This window comes from Anser brachyrhynchus (assembly GCF_964034855.1).
Source record: "Anser brachyrhynchus genome assembly, chromosome: Z".
In the NCBI taxonomy this organism is placed as follows: Eukaryota; Metazoa; Chordata; class Aves; order Anseriformes; family Anatidae; genus Anser; species Anser brachyrhynchus.
The window spans coordinates 72,258,877-72,273,868 of NC_137697.1; the positions used below are offsets into that span (position 1 = coordinate 72,258,877).

The window sequence follows — 14,992 nt, forward strand, 5'->3', positions numbered from 1 at the left end:
GCATCCACTTGTGACATCTTCTGGTCTGCTTCTACCAAGGAAAATGGTGAGCTAGTTCAGTAGACATGCTATGCAGAGCACACAGGTATACTCACAGCCTATCTTATCTGTATGTGTGGTGTTATCTTTCTGTTGCTTGGTCAACAAGACAATTCTTTGTGGAATCTGGAGTTGCTAGAAAGGCCTGCCAGTGCCCTTCAAGGGTGATGAATACAATTTTCCAGTGCTAGTTTATGCAACTATCCAGTCCTTTGAAGATCGTTCCCTTGGGGATACACAACATTGAGTAGTTCTGAAGATGTCCTTAAACTGTAAAATGGCAATCACACGTGGGGAAAAGGATGCATGCATTGGAATAACTGAACAAGCAAACTTGAGATAAAGATCTGTCAAGTCCAGCATGAAACTCAGGCAACCCAAGCAGGATCAGTGTGGTTAAAGGCTGCTCACTGTTTTATAATACATTCTCTGTGCAGTGCCTCTGACCTAAATAAGAACGTCCTTGCTTTTTAGAAGATGGTTACTCAATGGTTCCTTTCTGCACTCTGTCTCAAAGAGAACTTGAGCCTTGCTGTGATAATCACAGTAAAATGTAAAGGGGATGTAACCTAAATCCCAGGAACTCAGCTGTCTTCCAACCCAAAGAAAATGCCAGAGGCCCAAGACCAAAAATGAAATGCCCTTGAAATAAGCGCAAGGCACAACAAAAGGTATCTAAGCCTATAATTGCATCAATCAAGAATTTGCAACAGATGGAGAGATGCAGTTGGAAACACATTAATCTCTACAGTGTTCTCTATTAGGCTATGCAATCTCTCTTCATCACTAGAAATGTAGAGGAGAAAAAAAAAAGAGTTGTTGGAGACGTGTAAGCCCTGCTAGGATGAAAGTAAAAGAAGTCTGTGTCCCCATGAAGCCTATCTTTATGAAACATTTCTAATGAGAATCCTACAATTTCCCTAACTTTCCCTGCAGATGCAACAGCCACAGAACAGAAAGATAATCCTTAATAGGAGATATTTTTCCCAAAGCACCTTGTTATCAGCATCAGCCATTAGAACTGGATTTAAACCCCATGGGAGTACTGGGACCTGATGGTGAGCAAAGTCTGATCAGGCCCCTCACTTTCTACTTCTGAGCATTTACCTTCTGCAAGGCCTTTTACCAACACCTCCTTAGAACCACACTGTTTTAAGCAACCAGCTGTTACGGCCAACAAAAACTCTTCACAAAGCCCGTACCACACAATCCCCATCTCTAGGTAGAGATGGTGAAGACCCTGCTGGAGCACAAGATGACTCTAGCTCACACAGTTCTTGTACTGTGTGCTGAAGGACGGGCATAATTTGCCCCTCAAAGGGAACAAGAGGAACTCACAGGCCAGCTCCCATCACATCCCAGTTCTGTGCCCACCACCAAACCCAGGGGCAAGCTTCCCACCATCACCACGTTCAGGCATGCTTACAAAACAGGGCTGCCTAAGGCCAGTCCCTGTTTTTGCAGAAAGGGGAATTCTGTGGCATGCACTCACAGGTGGCACTCTCAAGACTTGCCAGTATCTTTGCTGTATTGCCTCCCTCCTTTTCACTATTTACGCAGTCCCGCGCTGACTCCTAAAAAAGCCACAGGACCTGCCCATAGACCTTTCTCCTGCTAGTGCTGTGGTGTTTGTACTCCTGGCAGCCCCAGGGCTTACCCTTAAGCCTCTTGTTTGCTTGTGCCACGTTACAGCTTTTAGACAAGCTGGGAGTTTTCTTATGACTATTTGAGAACGCTGTTGTGGTCAGCATTCATGCCGCATGCATCTTCAGCAAACCAAAGTGTGTATTTCATTCATTGGATTTTCAGTGTAACACTTAAAAATTGTATGCAAAAAAACATCATCACTTGCAGCTCTTTGTTTCATTAGGAGCACCAATTACTAAAATAGAGACGAGTACCGAGAAATCAATTTTCTGTTTTAGTAATCTTACCTATTGACTTAAAAAAGGCATTGCTTGATCATAAAAACCTCATATCAAACCCAAGAGTCAGGTAACATTTGCTTCTTTTTTGTGAGTTCGACCATGCCGGTACACTGACAGTTTCAATAACCCACTGAAATATTAGAGCATTTTCAAATTTTCTGGAATCAAAATACAAGAGGTTACAGTGATTTGCTTTCATATTACTCCTCGGACAACATTACTGAAATAGCTGTAAGGAAAGCAAAGGTAAAGGTTGTCTAGAGGCTGAAATTTCTCATGATTTGTCTCAGGTTAGCATGACCTTTCCCACTGTTTTGAAACTTGTAAGATTTTTCACACTCAATAGACTAGAAAAGTTTTTGTTGTTGTTGTTGTTTTTTGTTTTTTTTTTTTTTACACACAGTGAAGCAATAGAAGAATATGTTACCACTTCTAATTTCAAGATATGCAAGTCATACCCCCAAAAATGTGGAGAGTATTTATAGAATTACTGTTTCAGAAAGTTACCAATCTCCCTCTAAGATTTGATACATCAACATTGTTCAAGTTTCATGGCTTTGTTTAGTACATGATGCATCAAATGCCTGGATGACCTATAACATTTGTGTGGATTTGAACACAATATGAATGACACTGCGCTGAAATGGCAACAACATCCTCAAATGAAGCTAATACAAAAAGACTCCCTGCCCTTGAACTCTGTAATTAGTTTTCATGATTTCAATCTCGAATTCAGGCATTCAGTACACCACCCTACACTGAGTAACAGGTTCCCTTAATGCTCCTATTCCAAGTATTTGTGTTATTTCTAAAAACAACTTTTCAAAGCCAACTGGCAGCTCTTTAAGCTATTGCTTTTCTCTTTCACAAGCATTCTCTCACATTTGCAGATAAGAAAGGAAGATTATCCCTTCTAAAGTGCTTTTTACATTTCATTCAAAGTGAACAATGCAAAGAAACTCTCCTGTGTGTAGGTGCTAACTTTACAACAGCAGGACTGAATTTCAAGCCCTGTAAACTGAAACTGGGGATTAAGAGGAGACACTTGGCAACAATGCTCACCCCCCACTCTAATTCTCCAGAGCTCAGTTCAGTTCTACCTGCCTGATTCCTGAATGGACGCTTATCTCCATTTATTCAACATGGGCTAATGGGTTACAATAATGTTTGTATGTTTCTGTGCATTTCATATGAACACACAAAGATATGTGCGTGCACACACGCACAAAAAATCTCTGCTGCTTTTCCTCGTGGCCAAGTTGCTATAGTGCTCTGCTGTGCAGGAAAGCACAGCTTCATTCCTGCTCTAGTTATTTCACTCCCCAGGGCTTCCATGAATACAACAAATGAAATCACACGGACCGTGATCTTGTCAGATCTCATAAGCAAAGCAAGATTTGGCCTGGTCATTACTGGAATAGCAGATTTCAAATATACGCTCGAAGCAAGTATGTGTAACTTACATCCTTTCTGCACACTGAGTTGAAGTTGCTCATTGCAGCCTCTCTCTAAGATCTTCCTTTGCTCCAAATACCTTACTGAATTGCTTCTCTCGTTGAAGAAGGCCCAATAGAAAGAACATTTGTACAAATGGCAAAAATAAGGAGCCAGCAACTGAGTTTATTTAGGGTCACTGCAACTCACAAGGTAATTGAAAACAAATCACACAGGAAGCTCAGTCAGCAAAATAATTAAAACAATTTATTAGGATTGGATATGCAAAGAAAAAATTCAAGGAACTGTCAACCAAGATGCCAACAGTGTAATCTTATTAACCTGTTGCAAAACAATTAAAAGTAACGAAAAGTAACAATTGCATTGTTCTCACTGTAAGCGTTAAGAAGCTCAATATCGGTATTTAGTTAATCTGGCAGTCCAGGTGAGAAGTCCCAGCACAGAACAGACAACATACTTAAAAGATTGCAGTGTGCTTACTCTACAGCTTCTGAGCAGTATCAGTCACCTCAGTGCACACAGACTGGCAATACAAAACAATAACAGCTTACCTAAAATTACTTTTTGAAAGCAGAATAGAGACTCTCTCTACAAAAAGGCACAAAAAGCAGTTGATATCTACCAGTAAAACGTGGAAATGCTGTCTTTAAAAGGCCTCATGGCTTACAGCAGTAGAATGGCAAGTTTCCAAGAAGGTTACAATTATCAACAAAAATTCTCCCTGGTGCTTAAGAAGTACACACACAAACATTTTTTCTAAGTGCTTTGAGAAAACTGGGGCACATGTATTAAAATTGGATCCTCGAAGCTAAATGAACACTTATGTCTATGTAGGGACGAGTGACTACCCAACCTCAGGAAAGAGCTGGGAAGTTAGGATTAAACAAATTAAAAAAAAAAAAAAAAAAGAACAAAACAAAGTCAAAACCAAAACCGAATAAGAACACACTACTACTATAGATTTCAAATTCAGGAATTCAGATTTGCAAATGACTACTGGAAGGTTCAAGCTCCCTAAAGGAGTAAGTTGGGTGATGAAGAGCTGCTGTAACGGGTTGTGTGGAGCTGCTGTAGACTTGCCAATACATACTTGTATCCAGCTGGTCCCAATTAATAGGATATATCCTGGTGGTTTTTGGCAGCCTTCAGGCAGCTCTAACTTATGCCACAGTGCAGACTGGCAACCAGAGGACTGAAGACAAAGATTCTGCATAGATGGCACAAAGTCACCTCCTCACTCTGCAGAACTGCATCAGACAGCGACGTAGATGCAAGCAGAGCAATATAAAATCTCTAAGCTGTTTTATTTATATATGGTAGTATAATGGGAGAAGGTAGAATGGACAATTTATATCCAAAAGCAAACACTGCTTAATCCTCTTTTTAAACTGAGCATAATTTCTGCCACCTGCCCCTCCAACCCCCTGCAGTCTTACAGAGACACCTCATGAACACTTACTGGAACCACTACATTTCACTGCGACAAATATACGCTTAACCAATAAGTTTAATAATATATTCTCAAAGAAACCTGGAGGACTCAATTGCCGAAAGATATTTGTCCAGTGATCTAAACAGGATTACTATTCAAATACATTGTTCTTTATGATGCACAAAACCAGCCCTACCAAAGCAACAAGATAGCTTTTCATCTCTAACCTGAAACTTTGTTATGACAAGAGAAAAGTCTTGATGATGGTAACATTGATAATGTTACAGTAAACAGACTAAGGCACTCATTAAATGCATAAGGTCAGTATCAAGTATTTTTAGTATTTTCTTTCAAAGTAATGTTCATACAAATTTCATGGAAGGGTAAGTTTATTCAGAAACTCGGAAATGCTGCGCATACAAGATGTGCCAGCAGGTTCAATATTTGGAATATTAAAGAAGTAGATCAGACTGTAAGCCAGGCAATCAATAAAACTGTAAGCTGAGTAGTAAGACAGAGGATTCTGCTGCTCAAAAGAGCCTTAGAAAAAAACAGGAACAAAGAGAACATTAAAGAATTTATATTTCATAACGTGGATTCCCATTCTATGATTGTCTGCTCTTTTTAGTTTATTTACTTCTGGGTGTTTTTAAGCTGAACGATTATATACATTTTTAATACTAAACATAACCTCTTAAAACGAAGAGTAACATTCATTGAGAGCACAGCTACAGGAACATCAGTCTCAGAATGGAGTAACGAGGCTAATTCAAATAGTTTAGACTGGGACTCAAACTTCCCCCAAAATTTTGAAGTGTTCAGATTCCTGAGAGTAAATACAGTCAATTTGGCAAGCATGCTCACGAATATATTAACCAACACGAGCCATTTTCTCCCCCCCAGTTAATATATATCAGGCAGAAAACATGTAAAGAAGCTCAACTAGCTAAATATCCCAGGCTAAAAATATCAAGAACTCTCTCAGCTGGAAGTTGTTAGCTGATAAAAATAAGGAACCAGGACAGCAGAAATTCTTTCCCTTCCCTGCAGAAAATGAGCTACGTTTGGGAGGAAAGTATTCAAAACATAATAAAAGAGGTGACTCACCCCTATCAACGTGCTGTGCACACTGGTGTGCGGGGTGGGGCGGGGGAACGGGGATGCAAACCCAACCAGGGCGTCCTGATGGCAGGAGAAAGACAGCTGCCCGCTGCCCGCACCACCCGAACGCACGGCTCCTGCCCGTGGCATAGACCTGCAGCGGTTTCTACAACAGCTTTGCAATACCTCCTGCATGGTGTGATGCTCCTGCCCCGTGGCATGTGGAAGGTGAATGGCAAAGCTGGGCAATTCACCGCTCCTGGAGCCGGCTGCCAGGAGAACCTTTCTGCTCAGGTGGATGCTCCTCGAGCACGTGGCGAGCTGGGGGCATTTCCTTCCACCGGTCCTAATCCAAAATCAACCTCCTACCCAACATGATTTCCAGACCTGGATTAAGTCCTTTACTTCTTACCTGTTTACCAAACTTAAGGTGATGTTCTCAAATGAGCAAATCCACAATTAGATCAGCAGGTACACAGAAGGCATCGTTTTCAGTTTGCTTCATTTTCTGTGAGCAAGCAGGGTATTGAAAAACAAGGAATCCACCTATATTTAACAGCTTTCTACACTCAGAAGAATAAGGAAGGCCAGCAGAGTGGACTCACATCAACCGCAAGATAAACACAGCAGCCATGATGGTTTAGGACAATTAAATCAGAACACCACCTAAGATTCAAAGTTATTGCATTACTTCATTTTGGATGGAAAATCCTTAAAACAATGGAGAAAATGCATAAAGAGAAACTACCTTCATAAAGCATACCCCAGACAGTCTTAACATTTTGCTATCATAATAGAAACTTGTGTATCATATTGGGTCATGCCACATTAGAGAAACTGGAATGGATTTGGTTTTTTTGGGACCATCTCACGGATCTTCTTCCATGCAGCATCCCACAGAAGTGCAGGACACTTCTGTACACTCACATCTTCACACAACTGAAACACTGGACAGTTCGGAAAAGAAACCAAACACCTGTATAAGCCTTCTCACCGGTAGCAGATACTGCAGCTGAACATTACTTACGCAAATGCCCAAAAAATAGCTGAAACTTACTTAATTTTACAAGCTGTGCAATGTTAAAAAAGAGAGAGAGAAAGATAGTTATGCCACTAGAAGATACTCATATTCCAACCACTTCAGGCAGTGACATTCCTGGACTTTAAATAACAAATACAGAATATTAAGAGGTAGATCATCCGTGGGTTGGAAAATTACAGTTTATGGAACCTGAACCTTTGACGTTAAAGATAAAAAAACAACAGACTACTATGCAAGGACACTTCAACATCTACATGAGCAGAATGCCACAGCGTAACTTAAGGGCTGACTCACATCACCAAATGTTCCTATCTTTTCTACCACTCTATAGACCCAATTTCTGTCTCCTACATACTGGATGGAAAAGCAAGCAGGACAAGTGCTCAAAAGTTCCCCAAGCTGAAGAGCAGATGGAATGAAGACGAAATGGGCGGCCTGGCCCTGGGAGCACCCAAGGAGCCAAGCAGATCACACACCTCAAGGCAGACCCCACTACACTTCCCTCTTACAGCTGCAGGACTACAGAGCACAGATACTTCAGGTAGTTTTTATATTACCCCAAAACATGGAACATCTGGCCTGTCCTCTTCAAATGCTCCTGATTAACCCAGGTAGCTGCTGCTTCCTTAAGAGCAGAGGTTTCATCCTGTTCTCATAACCCAGTTCTCTACATTAACCTCCCCTCTCCCAAAGCCTGAGCTCTCTACTTACATGACAAAGCTACTGTGCACATTATACTTCATAAAAGCCTTACATAAACAACTGTTTGAGGCTTGATGTTTTAAGGATGCTGCAAGGCCAAGCAGGTAAGTAGTACCATTCTCCAGAGCAAGTCCACAGAGCTGGGGAAAAAAAATAAGGAAGAAAAAAAAAAAAGAAAGAAAAAAAAAAAAGAAAGAAAAAAAAAAAAAAAGAAAGAAAAAAAAAAAAAAGAGAAATCTTTGGGGCACAAAAGCTTCTTCAGGTCACTTGGACTGCCAAAAGGGAAGAAAAAAATCTACCTTTTTTGGATAAGCTCTTGTCAATTGCCAGCAGCTATCCAGGGTAACATACTGAGAGAGGCTTTTTGGAGGAATCAGAAGCTTGTTTTACCTGATAAACATCAGGGGACCTGTACGTTCCTAGGCAGAAAAAAATTACATACACAAACATCTTTTGTTATTTTCAGTCACTTTCTTTCAAATTGCTTTAGCTCTGAACATACGCTTTAACAAGTCTGGTTGTTGGCTACTCCAGTCATTGCTCCTAAAGAGAACTAAATCACAGGAGATGAACATAAAGGCAGCCTTGGTGAGGTAATTGCAGGTTTTACGCAGCAGACCATAGCCAGGCCGTAGGTAGGAATAGTAGATTTCATGGTTCCATACCAAGAGACATGACAAGAGAACAAGGGTGCAACTGAATGAGCTAGGATGTGGCTCAAGAGTGCAGTTAGCCTATGAGCTCTGCCAATGCCTCTTGTAATTCCATTCTGTATTTGAATCAGAACACGTTTGCTTTTATTTTTTAATTACATCAACCTGTTTCTGTGATTGCATGCATGCACATTACGTGCAGTTGCCTGTTCTGAGGACAAAGAAGGTATGAACCTTGTCCTCCAAGTCTGAGCATATCCACACGCTTACATGTATGCACGCACACGCCCACTGAAATGGAAAATTAGTACACCCAACTTCCAACTGTGAGAATGCAACAGTAATCCTTCTCCATTCATGTTAATTCTTTAAATACACTGTTGTACTGGAAAAAGGGAAATTCCAGGACTGTCACAGCCATGCTAAGAAGGAACGGTCACAGAACTCATTACAAGCTCAGCTGAAGCCAATTAAGGAATCACAAAGGCAAAATAAATATGACAACATTTCCATTTTGATGCTATAGAATACATGGGAACTACTTTGCCAAATTCTATCATTCTATCATCTCGAACTTAGCTTCTTGATGACATTTCCAGCACTTTTGGAATACTTCAAAATAAGGTGTTAGATAACGTACACACATGCCACCGTTACAGGTTAGGTTTGCCTTCACTTTCCTTGTTCTTCCACTTGTATCCTGAATTAGTGAGAATTTCAGTTGCTTCTGCTGAACAGAAGACTGGGTTCACCTAAATATGTAACAAAACTCTTTTCAGAATCAAAATTCTTCTCCACAATGAGCTATACCAGAGAGCCCCCTCTTTAATTACACATTACGTATTGAATCCATACAGTGTGTAAAAGAGAAATTAAACAGAAACTAATACCAAAACACTTTCACAAGTTTTCAGTGTTTCCTCTCAGCTGCATTTTTCATCCCCACAATTGCATTCACAGAGAGTTCATTTTGCCGTACGTTCTCTTTTGCTTTGCCCACACTACCTTCTATTCACGACAGGAACGTGTCCAGGCCACAATGGTGCATCCATCACAGTCAAAAAGTAACACAACAGAACTCACACTGCGAGGTGAGAGCGAGTGCAATTTCCGTGCGTGCATAAAGAATCCCAGTTTCCTTCAGGACCTGTGGCTATACCAGAGGACAGCCGGTTACGGGAACTGAGTATCTCAGGTGCTTTGGAAGTGAAAATGAAGGCTCCTAGAGGTGTGCCTCCTTCACTGTTGAGTAACTGTGACCCAGAACTACATATGCAGCAGCTCAATGTTCCAACAAGGTATGAAAAACAGACTTTTAGCTTTGGATAATGTGTATTTTGATTGACCAGGTTACTAGGGATTGAGATGGTACGACAGAGGGAGAAACGTGTCTAACCATTGCATAAAGCGATAGTCACAGAACCACCTAGGCTGGAAAAGACCTTCAAGATCACCAAGTCCAGCCACCAACACAACCTACCGAGTCCCATCACTGAACCATGTCCCTCAGTGCCGCAGCCACCCATCTCTTGAATGCCTTCGGGGACGGGGACTCCACCACCCTCTGCATGAAGAACTTCTTCCCAATGTCCAATCTAAACCTCCCATCATGCAACCTCTGTCACTGACAGTCTGCAGTTTTCAGCAAGTGCTTGCGTAAGAGGCTAGAACAGGGAATAGGTATGCTGAAAATCTGCTGCGTGCACTGTTGTAGGTTTTCAAACGCATTTGTTTCACTAGCAGCCTAAATAGCAAAACCGTAGAGTCCTTTTCCAACTTTCTAAAGTATTTTACAGGACCTCTACTAGGTAGTAATGAATGCAATACTATTCAGTCCAGATCTGTATTTTTGTAAGGGAAAAATTATTATGGCTTTATGAAAACAAAACCTTTTCCCATCTTTTATGATTTTTTTTTTACAAATGAGTAACCGCACACAGAATTGGAGACTGACACCAGGCAGCTCAAAACTCTTATTTCTCCTGATTCTAAATAATTAGCTACAGACTTAGAGGACTGCTTGGGGAATATTGGAAAAGAATAATAGTAAGAAAAAAACCCATACCCTTCTGAATGACTAGCATAGGAACATATACACATTCAATATTCCAGTCTGATTTTTATTATCTATGTAAGATGTCCAAAGAAAACAGGATCTGTTTCTTTCATTCATGTTTTATAGGTTCCCCAACCGTAGTTAGGCAAATTATCTAACTCACGCATCTACATAGCCTTACAGAGTTTCTTTCTGGTTTTGCTGCATTATATTGTCACCTTATTTCTAAAAAGAATTCAAAGTATGTATAACTAAGTTTGCAGTTACACATTTGTAGAGGTATTAGTTTCATCAGAATAAACATCTCTTCTATAAAGAATTAGATGTACAGATAGTAAAATTAAAAGTGACAGGGAACCTGAGTAGCTGCAACAGAAGTCAAAAACACGAACGTGCTGTACCTTTCAGATCTGCTTGTCAAGCACATTACTGTTACTAGAGGCATATTTTCATATTTCTCAAACCGTTTTTCATCTTCCAATCTGAAGCCTTCCTTAATCTCTCCGAGTTTTGTGTTTTCTTACATACTGTCCTGTGCACAAGCAGTAACTGTTTATTTGTTGATCGCATACTTTTCCTGCTCCGATTCAGAAAACCAACTTCCATTTTACACTATTTTACAAGCAGCATACGAGACGCAGCAAAAACAAACTTAATTCCTCAGGACAGGAAATACGCCTTTAAGTTTGTACAACATCCTCTCCACGCACAGTGCTCTATAAATATTTGATCACCGCAGAAGTTTCTGATCCGCAGGACGGAGCAGAGCAGAACGGAGCAGTCCCTCGCGAGGCCAGGGCTGCAGTAGGCACCGGCAGCTGAGCAGCAGGTTACTGAGCTGTAGGAAGTGCTTACAGAAGGTGCAATAAATTCAGACAACTTCTCACTATATTACTCAGAGGCCTTGACTTATAATTCACATTTCAAGGCAGATTAAACAATATACACTGATTCAGGAGGGTTTTAATAAAAAGCAAGTAAAGGAGACGAAGAGTTCAAGAGGCTGTCAATGAGAGCCATAACCTTCACTTCTCACACAGTTTCAGAGTCAGCGGGGAGCTTCGTTATTCCTGATACACCTGATGAAATTTCATTAACTCATCCACACTCCCTACCTTACAAATGGCTTTTGCCAACTCCCCACCACCACCTCAGTTCAAAGTTTCTCCTAAGCAGGAGCAGTCAGGGCCATCCAGGACCGGCCCCCTGCTCTTTGGCAGCTGGGGGAGAGGAGCTGTAAATAAAGCACTTAGCGTGAAGAAGGCAAAGGGCTATTCATTTTATCAAATCTCACTGTTGTAATTACAAGTTTTTGATAAAGCACCGCAACTTTTGTAGCATGAGCATCGGATGGAATCCTTACTTTCAGCCTCATAAATCTCTGAATATTTATGACACAATCATACAGCCTGTCAGCCACATGATCCATTTTGTCCTGAGACTGTCAAGAACAACATATTTATTAAGGAATTATAGTTCCATTTCTGCACTTGAATATTTTCTTCAGCAAGCACAGAACTTCCCAATGACAGGCCACGGTATGCCAACACCACATCACAGGCTAGATCAGCTTGCCACTGATTTTACTGTAACTTCTTTTAACCAATAAAAACTACCTCCAAGACTAACATTGCCACTTTTAGGAACATTAAGTTGATTATCATAGAAAACAAACAGTACAGAAAATACTTATCTTCTTCTAACCACCAACAGAAAAACTTAATCCCAACAATGGAAAATTATTTATTTTCCAGTCTCCTTAGATGAATGTAAAAGTGCATCTGCTAATAACAAGACATTTTCAGTATCAATATGAAAAAAATACTACATGCACAGCTGTGGGATTTACATATACTGGCAAGAACTACCTCTATGCACACTGGCTTCTTTCAAGAAAACTTACAGGAATGCTTTTTTTTTTTCTGTTAAGGTGAAATCACTTCCAAAAGTCGGAGACATTGTAAATAAAATGGAAGTGAATATAAAACATGGGACACTGCCATCGGCACTTCCTTCCCATTACATTAATTTCTTGAAATTCTCTCTCCTCCCGACTGAAATTCTTTCTGTTTTTCAAAGACAGTCATTTCTTTAGCAATGAGAGGTTGTAAAGAAACAGAATAACAAAGCCCAAGCAGCAAACCACCACTCTCACTTGAACTTTTGGCTTGATCAGTCCAACCAAGAGTTTGGGTTTAACGTGCAGGGTTGGTTTCAACCAGACCCATACAAATTTAGCAAGAAGTACTTGACTGCAGCACAGCCAGCTTCAAGTTAAATGCCCGCCTGGACAATTGAGCCTCGCACTGAAGCGCACATCCAAAAGCAGTAAACCCTAACAGTGATGGGATCAAAAATCCTCTGAGGTCTACACTAGGAGGCACTGAAGTGCAGCACAACCCTCACAGACCACAACCACAACCAAAAAATCCTACCTCGCCATGAGAAGTTTGATTTCCAACATCTAGATTTCTACAAATTGGTATTTTACTAATTGATATTTGTACAGGAAACAAGGTGGGAAAAACGGCACGTTCATGGTGCACTTAAAAGAAGGAAATCCACCTAGTCACTGCTCTTTCATAGGTGTGTCCAACTTAAAAAACAAGAAACTGCAGTACAACTGCCATAAGAAAGGCTGTAAATTCTTTGAAATAGATATATAGAGAGAGAGATCTACATTGAGATTGATAACAAATGGCCAAGAAAAGTTCTATTCATTCGCATTTTTGTCTCTTTGTCACAAACAAAGCTGTTTTTCCTACAAACGAGATGTGGATGTCAAAGCAACATGCAGGTTTGGATCTGGAGGTAGCTGGGTACCGGGATGAGGCGCAGCACTATGTTAGGAGAGTGCTGTCACCACCTGAGCTACGTGTGCCTCCAAGATTAGCCGAACAGCACGCATCAAGCTCTTCTTCCTTTCCCGTGAGATAGCACCTGTTGTTCTGTGTTTTCCAGAGCTTGCACCATTTTCCTGCCTGGGGAACTGGGGAACCCAGAGCTTGAGAAAAACGTGCCCCAAGTGGCCTCACCTAGCACGTGTGTCCCAAGTGCTGACAAAATGCATCCACGGGAACAGGGCTCCAAAGGCACACGTCTCAAAATGCCCCTGCTGGAGTGGCAACGAGACTCTTGTCACACTTGTTACGTGATTGTCTAGATGCTAGAGCACTTCCCGAGAAAAATAAACAAAAGAGGATCTGAACTCAAGATTAAGAGAGATTTTGAGATTAAACTCAAACTCACACCTCTGATATTCCAGAACCCCACTTTAAACTGCCACAGTGTGGGATGAAGCTCTGCCACCATACAAACAAGAAAGCAAGATGCAGGTGCACAGAATCGAGCTGCCCAACCTCACTGTCCCACTGTCAGAGCACTCCCATGACGAGCACAAGGCAGGATTTTGGCCGGTTTGTACATTCTATATTAGTCTGGCATTTGGGGTGAAAGAAGAGGAAAAAACACCCACAAAACAGAAAAATTTCAAAACGCCATAAATGTATAAAAAAATAGAAAAAAAAAAGAGGAAAGTTAAGGCAGACATCAGCCTTTCTATTAAGAAATTTACAGAAGTCAATTCCTGAAGCAAATTTATAAACATCTTTCAAATACAATGACAAGAAAGAGACAACATCATCCGTCCATGGAAAGAACCTGCACGCTCAATTGGGGTTATTCGAAAGAGTGACTGCAGAGCAGGTAGGAAGGGACAAGTGGATAGCTCATTAAAAGTTAAGATATAGGAGTTTTGATCCTCATGTCTTACCATGACATTTACATAAGCAAAGGAAACGGCCTTCATGAAATGAAAAAACGGCCTACAGCTGCTTGAAATAAATAATAATAATGAGTCATTATCAGTATGCTTCTAAAATGAGAGGATATTTCAAGAAAACTCTTGTTGTCCTAAACCAATTCCATTAAGAGACTTTCATTAATGAGTTGTACGTAGAAACACAAAAGTGTAGATGGTAAATTGGGAAAGATCAGTAGCCCTTACGGGGACACAAACAGGGTAAGGAAAGTTAGTAAGAGAGAATTTAATACAGACAAATGTAAAGTACTATGCACAGGAGTAAGAAATCAAATGCACAAATATGAAATAGGGAATAATTGGCTGGGTAGCAGTATTATAAAAAGAACCTGGAGGGTATGTGGGCTGCAAAATGGATTATTTATAAAAGAAAAAAAAAAACAGGCAAGCATTCTAGGGAGTATTAGCAACAATGTTTTATATATAAAAGGCAAGCAGTATGTATTGTATTAAAGGAGAGGTAATTATTTCCTTCTACTCAGTTTTGTGCTCAGATATAGACACTATACTAGTAAGATGGAGAATAGCCAAAAAGACTCCACTGGCAGGAATAACAGAAGGTTTGGAGAAGAAAAAAAAATGACCCACCACAAAAATTCTCACTTTATTTTCCCTCAAAAACAAAGAATTTGACAGAAGTGAGAAAGAAAAAAAATAGGATGTTATGGTCTCAATCACTGCGTCCTTTTAACTTCCTAGAAAGGCACATTTTGTGTTCTCACCACCTGTTACCTTCCTGGGACTGGGAGGGAGAAACATCTTAA

General features: G+C 40.5%; 1 protein-coding gene across 7 annotated transcripts in view; it reads right to left on the reverse strand.

Annotated features, from left to right (window-relative positions):
• SSBP2 (single stranded DNA binding protein 2) overlaps positions 1-14,992 on the reverse strand; it is a 193,765-nt gene that overhangs the window by 172,385 nt on the left and 6,388 nt on the right. The gene's annotated exons all lie outside the window — the stretch shown is intronic.